A 7,718-nucleotide genomic window follows, 5' to 3' on the forward strand; every position below is an offset into this window, starting at 1 on the left:
TTGGTAAAATTCCATATATTCTGTGTCCAGGGAAATTCGCATCCAAATTGGAGGAACCCCCTAGGGTAAAGGGGGAAGCCAAGGTCAATTTTCCCCCCTCTGATTCACCCCTTACCGCAACTGGTAGTGTGGGGGTAGATGGGAGTGGGTAGACTGGATGGTAGACGGTGTATCTACCATCACACTCTTTCTGATTGGCTGTGATAGGGACGGGATGGTGTGTGTGTGTGTGTACTCACCTAATTGTACTCACCTAATTGTGCTTGCGGGGGTTGAGCTTTGGCTCTTTGGTCCCGCCTCTCAACTGTCAATCAACTGGTGTACAGATTCCTGAGCCTACTGGGCTCTATCATACCTACATTTGAAACTGTGTATGGAGTCAGCCTCCACCACATCACTGCCTAGTGCATTCCATTTCAGTGTGTTCCAGTGTGTGTGTGTGTGTGTGTGTGTGTGTGTGTGTGTGTGTGTGTGTGTGTGTGTGTGTACCCATGCTATCTTAACCTACCCAATTTATATCAATTGTTTCGTGTTGTGCTTATACATATATAACTTTATTCATTCTACAGTATAGTGAATAACACTAAAATGAATACCCTGAAAAATTGCTAACGCTTCTATGGAAATAAATAACAGAATCCTTATGCTCTTATTTCCAACTAACTTGACTCCCAGATCCTTTTTAAATTAATATTTTCGCCATTTCAACATTGCTCAGTTGGTAATTCTCTTATCAGGCTATTATCTCACTCTAGTACCACTATCTAAACTCACAAACTTATATTTGTCAGCAATAAACCGCATCTGTTAATCTATCGTTTATTTAAAAGGTCTATTTAGGCCGTCTGGTAGGTAGTTTGTGCCTACACCCGGCCTAATCCCTAATCCCTAAACCTGTGCCTAATCCCCGACCGTCCACAAGTGGTTGGGCCACCATTCCTTCCCCCCCCGTCCCATCCCAAATCCTTATATATCCTGACCCCTTCCCAGTGCTATATAGTCATAATGGCTTGGCGCTTTCCCCCCTGATAATTCCCTTTCCTTCCCCTCATATTCCCTCCCTTACCCTCATATTCCCTCCCCTCCCTTACCCATCCTCCCACTTAACCCTACCACCACCACCACAACAAAACGAACCATTAATCTTAAATAACTGTGGAAGTAATCTACCATCTTTCTCAAAGTACATTTCCAGTCCCCGCTCCCAGCAGCATTTTTGGCGGGGTTGGGGCGGGCGGATTCTGCGCGGATTAAGAGGAACCGGGAGATGCTGAAAATCCGGATTGTTCTATTTATTTTAGAGGATCCGAACGAGGAAGTTTGTTTACATTTTCCGTTCTTGATGATAATTTGACAGTCAGGAAGAGTCATGGTTGTCTATTTACCGCTGGCTAGTTAGTTCTTAGCTAGTTTTAGTGTTTGTGTGGGTGAGAGGTGGGGGGGGGGTGAGGGGAAGGGGATTAGTGAGAGAGAAGACTGGGCGCATTCGCGTATATCCCGGTTAAGAGGAAGGATTCTTAATGCGAACTTTTGTGAATCCGGGTTCCTGGGTATGTTCAAGAACGGTGCTAAAGTTGAAGTACAGCGTCCAGCAGGTCTTGATGATGTCTGGTACAGGGTGTGTGTGTGTGTGTGTGTGTGTGTGTGTGTGTGTGTGTGTGTGTGTGTGTGTGTGTGTGTGTGTGTGTGTGTGTGTGTGTGTGTTTGTGTCTGTGTGTGTGTGTGTCTGTGTCTGTGTGTGTGTGTGTGTGTGTGTGTGTGTGTGTGTGTGTGTGTGTGTGTGTGTGTGTGTGTGTGTGTGTGTGTGTGTCTGTGTCTGTGTGTGTGTGTCTGTGTGTGTGTGTGTGTGTGTGTGTGTGTGTCTGTGTGTGTGTGTGTACTCACCTATATGTACTCACCTATATGTGCTTGCAGGATCGAGCATTGACTCTTGGATCCCGCCTTTCGAGCATCGGTTGTTTACAGCAATGACTCCTGTCCCATTTCCCTATCATACCTGGTTTTAAAATTATGAATAGTATTTGCTTCCACAACCTGTTCCTGAAGTGCATTCCATTTCCCCACTACTCTCACGCTAAAAGAAAACTTCCTTACATCTCTGTGACTCATCTGAGTTTCAAGCTTCCATCCATGTCCTCTCGTTCTGTTACTATTCCGTGTGAACATTTCGTCTATGTCCACTCTGTCAATTCCTCTGAGTATCTTATACGTTCCTATCATGTCCCCCCTCTCCCTTCTTCTTTCTAGTGTCGTAAGGCACAGTTCCCTCAGGCGCTCTTCATACCCCATCCCTCGTAGCTCTGGGACGAGTCTCGTTGCAAACCTCTGAACCTTTTCCAGTTTCATTATATGCTTCTTCAGATGGGGACTCCATGATGAGGCGGCATACTCTAAGACTGGCCTTACGTAGGCAGTGTAAAGCGCCCTAAATGCCTCCTTACTTAGGTTTCTGAATGATGTTCTAACTTTTGCCAGTGTAGAGTACGCTGCTGTCGTTATCCTATTAATATGTGCCTCAGGAGATAGATTAGGTGTTACGTCCACCCCCAGGTCTCTTTCACGCGTCGTTACAGGTAGGCTGTTCCCCTTCATTGTGTACTGTCCCTTTGGTCTCCTATCTCCTAGTCCCATTTCCATAACTTTACATTTGCTCGTGTTGAATTCTAGTAGCCATTTCTCTGACCATCTCTGCAATCTGTTCAGGTCCTCTTGGAGGATCCTGCAATCCTCATCTGTCACAACTCTTCTCATCAACTTTGCATCATCCGCAAACATCGACATGTAGGACTCTACGCCTGTAAACATGTCGTTAACATACACAAGAAATAGAATTGGTCCCAGCACCGATCCTTGTGGTACTCCACTTGTTACTGTTCGCCAGTCCGACTTCTCGCCCCTTACCGTAACTCTTTGGCTCCTTCCTGTTAGGTAGTTCCTTATCCATTCTAGGACCTTTCCCCCCACCCCCGCCTGCCTCTCGAGCTTGAACAGCAGTCTCATGTGCGGTACTGTATCAAAGGCTGTGTGTGTGTGTGTGTGTGTGTGTGTGTGTGTGTCTGTGTGTGTCTGTGTGTCTGTGTGTCTGTGTGTGTGTCTGTGTGTGTGTCTGTGTGTGTGTGTGTGTGTGTGTGTGTGTGTGTGTGTGTGTGTGTGTGTGTGTGTGTGTGTCTGTGTGTGTGTCTGTGTGTGTACTCACCTATACTCACCTATATGTGCTTGCAGGATCGAGCATTGACTCTTGGATCCCGCCTTTCTAGCTATCGGTTGTTTACAGCAATGACTCCTGTCCCATTTCCCTATCATACCTAGTTTTAAAAGTATGAATAGTATTTGCTTCCACAACCTGTTCCCCAAGTGCATTCCATTTTTCTACTACTCTCACGCTAAAAGAAAACTTCCTAACATCTCTGTGACTCATCTGAGTTTCCAGTTTCCACCCATGTCCCCTCGTTCTGTTATTATTACGTGTGAACATTTCATCTATTTCCACTTTGTCAATTCCCCTGAGTATTTTATATGTCCCTATCATATCTCCTCTCTCCCTTCTTTTCTCTAGTGTCGTAAGGTTCAGTTCCTTCAGCCGCTCTTCATATCCCATCCCTCGTAACTCTGGGACAAGCCTCGTCGCAAACCTCTGAACCTTCTCCAGTTTCTTTATGTGTTTCTTCAGGTGGGGGCTCCATGATGGCGCGGCATACTCTAAGACGGGTCTCACGTAGGCAGTGTAAAGCGCCCTAAAAGCTTCCTCATTTAGGTTTCTGAATGAAGTTCTAATTTTCGCCAGTGTAGAGTACGCTGCTGTCGTTATCCTATTTATATGTGCCTCAGGAGTTAGATTAGGTGTCACATCCAATCCCAGGTCTCTTTCTCGAATCGTTACAGGTAGGCTGTTCCCCTTCATTGTGTACTGTCCCTTTGGTCTCCTGTCACCTGATCCCATTTCCATAACTTTACATTTACTGGTGTTAAACTCCAGTAGCCATTTCCCTGACCATCTCTGCAGCCTGTTTAAGTCCTCTTGGAGGATCCTACAATCCTCGTCTGTCACAACTCTTCTCATTTTGTGTGTGTGTGTGTGTGTGTGTGTGTCTGTGTGTGTGTGTGTCTGTGTGTGTGTGTGTCTGTGTGTGTGTCTGTGTGTGTGTGTGTCTGTGTGTGTGTGTGTGTGTGTGTGTGTGTGTACTCACCTAATTGTGCTTGCGGGAGTTGAGCTCTGGCTCTTTGGTCCCGCCTCTCAACCGTCAATCAACTGGTGTACAGGTTCCTGAGCCTACTGGGCTCTATCATATCTACATTTGAAACTGTGTATGGAGTCAGCCTCCACCACATCACTTCCTAATGCATTCTATTTACTAACTACTCTGACACTGAAAAAGTTCTTTCTAATGTCTGTAATATGTGTGTGTGTGTGTGTGTGTGTCTGTGTCTGTGTCTGTGTGTGTGAATCTTTCCCGCCTGGTGGTGTAGGGAGGCAGACATAGCCATGATGGCTCTGTGTGTCAAAATATAGCGCCATGTCTGTCAGCTTTCATTTTTATTCAGCAAATAAGAGACATCACTTGCATAAGAAGTGGTGATAAGTATCTTCCATTGGTGTACTGCGTACTGTGAACTGTAGCAAGTGTACTGTGTACTGTAGCAAGTGTACTGTGTACTGTGACGGGGTGTACTAGTGGTGGTACGGAATTGTGACGGAATTGCTAAAATTCCGTTAAATTTTTAAAAAACCAAAATAACGACATATTTTCAAAAGTTATTACGTCACCAGAAGGACTTGAGATTGAGCCAATCAGAATGCTTCAATTCAAACCGCATACAGTGACGTAACGAAGATGTAGCCAATCAGAACTTACAACCAATCAGGTCGTTACATGAATTAACAAGAAAACTATGTGTTTATTTGACTTTTTGTGTTTAAAAGCGATTATGACAATTTAATTTTATACAAAAAATAACATAATTTATTCTTTTACAGGTAAGTCACTGTCCATGGCGCGTGACAAGTGGTAAGTCACTGTCCATGATGTGTGACAAGTGGTAAGTCACTGTCCATGGTGGGTGACAGGTGGTAAGTCACTGTCCATGGTGGGTGACAAGTGGTAAGTAACTGTCCATGATGTGTGACAGGTGGTAAGTCACTGTCCATGATGTGTGACAAGTGGTAAGTAACTGTCCATGATGTGTGACAAGTGGTAAGTCACTGTCCATGATGTGTGACAAGTGGTAAGTCACTGTCCATGATGTGTGACAGGTGGTAAGTCACTGTCCATGGTGGGTGACAGGTGGTAAGTCACTGTCCATGGTGGGTGACAGGTGGTAAGTCACTGTCCATGGTGGGTGACAGGTGGTAAGTCACTGTCCATGGTGGGTGACAGGTGGTAAGTCACTGTCCATGGTGGGTGACAGGTGGTAAGTCACTGTCCATGATGTGTGACAAGTGGTAAGTCACTGTCCATGATGTGTGACAAGTGGTAAGTAACTGTCCATGATGTGTGACAAGTGGTAAGTCACTGTCCATGATGTGTGACAAGTGGTAAGTCACTGTCCATGATGTGTGACAGGTGGTAAGTCACTGTCCATGGTGGGTGACAGGTGGTAAGTCACTGTCCATGGTGGGTGACAGGTGGTAAGTCACTGTCCATGGTGGGTGACAGGTGGTAAGTCACTGTCCATGGTGGGTGACAGGTGGTAAGTCACTGTCCATGATGTGTGACAAGTGGTAAGTCACTGTCCATGATGTGTGACAGGTGGTAAGTCACTGTCCATGATGTGTGACAAGTGGTAAGTCACTGTCCATGATGTGTGACAAGTGGTAAGTCACTGTCCATGATGTGTGACAAGTGGTAAGTCACTGTCCATGATGTGTGACAAGTGGTAAGTCACTGTCCATGATGTGTGACAAGTGGTAAGTCACACTCCATGATGTGTGACAAGTGGTAAGTCACTGTCCATGATGTGTGACAAGTGGTAAGTCACTGTCCATGATGTGTGACAAGTGGTAAGTCACTGTCCATGATGTGTGACAAGTGGTAAGTCACTGTCCATGGCGCGTGTGACAGTACCCCTTAAAACACTTACTAAAGTTGGAGCAACAGGCAGGAGTAAAAGGTAAGGTGCTTCAGTGGACAAGGGAGTATCTAAGCTACAGGAAACAGCGAGTAACGGTGAGGGGGGAGACATCAGAGTGGCGAGATGTCACCAGCGGGGACCCACAGGGCTCAGTACATGGACCCATCCTGTTTCTAATATATGTAAACGATCTTCCAGAGGGTATAGACTCGTTCCTCTCAATGTTTGATGATGATGCAAAAGTCATGAGAAGAATCAAAACAGATGAAGATAGACAGAGACTACAGGACGACCTGGACAAACTGGAGGAATGGTCTAGAAAATGGCTACTAAAGTTCAACTCAGGAAAGTGTAAGGTAATGAAATTAGGCGAAGGGAGTACAAGGCTGAACACAAGGTACCATCTGGGAGGTGATATCTTGCAAGAGTCAAATAGAGAGAAGGATCTGGGGGTTGATATCACACCGAACCTGTCCCCAGAGGCCCACAGCAAATGAATATCATCAGCGGCATATGCTAGACTGGCCAACATAAGAACTGCCTTTAGAAACTTGTGTAAGGAATCTTTCAGAACCCTGTTTTGAAAGTGATTGGTCCACTTATGTAAGACCAATCCTGGAGTATGCAGCTCCAGCCTGGAGTCCATACCTAGTTAAACACAAGACAAAGTTAGAGAAGATTCAGCGGTATGCTACCAGGCTCGTCCCGGAACTGAGAGGTATGAGCTACGAGGAAAGGCTAAGGGAGCTGAACTTCATATCCCTGGAAAACAGAAGAATAAGGGGAGACATGATAACCACCTACAAAATTATCAGGGGAATTGACTGGATGGACAAAGACAAACTTTTCAGCACGGGTGGGACACGAACAAGGGGACACAGGTGGAGACTGAGTACCCACATGAGCCACAGAAACGTTAGAAAGAACTTTTTCAGTGTCAGAGTAGTTAACAGGTGGAATGCATTAGGAAGTGATGTGGTGGAGGCTGACTCCATACACAGTTTCAAGTGTAGATATGATAGAGCCCAATAGGCTCAGGAACCTGTACACCAGTTGATTGACAGTTGAGAGGCGGGACCAAAGAGCCAGAGCTCAACCCCCGCAAGCACAACTAGATGAGTACAGGCCACACACCCACACGTCCCCACAGACACAAGGTCTAAGGTTTAAAGATAAGTCCTTAAGGGCTAAGGGGCGAGAGTGGGGGGGGGGAGTAAAGGGGGTGAATGGGGCTGACCACCCCCCCCTCGTCTCCCCCCACTGAACAACTCCCCCAAGAGGACCTGGTGCCGGCCGTAGAGGGTAATTTAGGTAATGGTTTGGTTATTAATGATCTATCCCCAAGCTTGTTCCAGCATATCCAAGTCAAGCACCCTGGAGGGTATAGCAAGGAGGAGGAGGAGGAAGAGGAAGAGGCAGACAACGAAGGAGAGGAATGGGGGAACCTGATAACTGGTCCTTCATTCAGTTCTTCTGCTGATGTGGCTAAGTTTAGGTTGGTCCTTGGCTTTGATTGCTATGTCATTCCTATTATGACACTGCTCTCTGTGTAAGTAAAGTAATCTTGCGAGTTTAAATGAAATGTTATTTCCTAGGCTATTGTGTGTGTGTGTGTGTGTGTGTGTGTGTGTGTGTGTGTGTGTGTGTGT

This window comes from Procambarus clarkii, chromosome 71 (genome assembly GCF_040958095.1).
Source record: "Procambarus clarkii isolate CNS0578487 chromosome 71, FALCON_Pclarkii_2.0, whole genome shotgun sequence".
Lineage (NCBI taxonomy): Eukaryota > Metazoa > Arthropoda > Malacostraca > Decapoda > Cambaridae > Procambarus > Procambarus clarkii.